Source organism: Octopus bimaculoides, chromosome 1 (genome assembly GCF_001194135.2).
Source record: "Octopus bimaculoides isolate UCB-OBI-ISO-001 chromosome 1, ASM119413v2, whole genome shotgun sequence".
In the NCBI taxonomy this organism is placed as follows: Eukaryota; Metazoa; Mollusca; class Cephalopoda; order Octopoda; family Octopodidae; genus Octopus; species Octopus bimaculoides.
In genome coordinates this window covers 52,365,613-52,367,110 of record NC_068981.1, presented here as the reverse complement: position 1 = coordinate 52,367,110, position 1,498 = coordinate 52,365,613, and the positions used below count along the sequence as shown (strand labels likewise).

Genomic DNA, 1,498 nt, shown 5'->3' with positions numbered 1-1,498 from the left:
TGGATTAGGATCCAGTTAGCTGAAGACATCATCAGGAGGAACCACGTCCGGTTTCGGCCCCTACTCCTCTACCGTTTTGACGTGGTGGGGCCCCCCCCTTTCGGAGGTGTCTTCAGCTCTGGTGTTGGGTGCATGTCTTCTTTCTTCTATTCCCTGGCCTCTTCAATGCAGCATCAACGAGTGTCAGCGTCTGACTGATTGTCTTGTCAAATTCCCCTTTTTATACCTGCTGCTAGGCTCCAGCAGGCTGCCCCAGCAAGTTGTCACATGACACTGTCTAAATTTCCCGCTGTTAGGGTCCAGTAGGCAGCCCCAGCAAGTTGTCACATGACACTGTCTAAACTTCCCGCTGCTAGGCTCCAGCAAGTAGTCACGTGACACTGTCTAAATAGGAATAAAATGTAAATAAATAAAATTGGTTCTTGGTTAAGCCATTACTTCATTACTTATTTCCATACCTATAATTTCATCAGCAACCAGGGAAAGAAATGGGTCCTGGCAGGTTGACATGTCCACGACATTACATGAGAATATCATCTCTGGTGATGATCTAATAATTCCTGTCACAAGCCTACAGGCTCATTAAGCAAGAGAATATAAGTGGCTGAGAGTGCAACACTGCCCATTGTAGGGGACACCAGTCCATCATAGGGTTAACTTCCAGCTATTGCTGGTACTCATTTTCAGTTGAGTGAACTGGAGTAACATGAAATGAAGTGTTTTGCTCAAGAGCATAATGTGCTGCTTGGTCTGGGAATTGAAACCAAAACCATACAATTACGAATTCAACACCTTAACCACTAGGCCATTGAAACATCAGGTAATACAAAATAACTTCAATCTAATATTCAAATCAAATCTATCTATCTTACACAGTGATCACATCTAAAACATTTTTCATAAACCTGCATTCATGAACAATAGCCACGCCACATCAGATATTTTGGCCTTAAAGAAAGACACTAATCACTTTTAATAAAACAAATTTATATGTTTTCATTCAGAACAAATTTCAGTAATCAAATAATCAAAAATTACAGCAAAAATGATTGGGCTGTACAGGCCCTATACAGAGATGCCGTTAGTAGAGTTAGGATTGGAAATGAGTATAGTGAAAAGTTCTGGGTAGAAGTAGGGGTCCACCAAGGATCAGCCATCAGCCCTCTCTTATTCATCATAGTCCTCCAGGCAAAAACAGAGGAGTTCAAGACAGGTTGCCCCTGGGAACTCCTCTATGCTGATGACCTGGCCCTCATAGCAGAATACTACCAGAACTAGAGAAGAAATTTCAGGTGTGGAAGCAAGGTTTAGAATCAAAGAGTCAATGTTGCAAAGACCAAAGTTCTAGTAAGTAGGAAGGCAAACACATCACACACCCCTTCAGGTAGGTGGCCCTGCTTGATCTGTAGAAAAGGTGTAGGTAGAAACTGTATAAGTTGTACCCAATGTAAGCTATGGACACATAAGAGGTGCAGCAACATCAAAGGAAGATTAACTG

The 1,498-nt window shown here is 42.3% G+C and overlaps 1 protein-coding gene across 1 annotated transcript in view; it reads right to left on the bottom strand.

The window, feature by feature from the left end:
• Positions 1-1,498, bottom strand: part of LOC106873275 (beta-ureidopropionase) — a 25,524-nt gene that overhangs the window by 2,083 nt on the left and 21,943 nt on the right. The gene's annotated exons all lie outside the window — the stretch shown is intronic.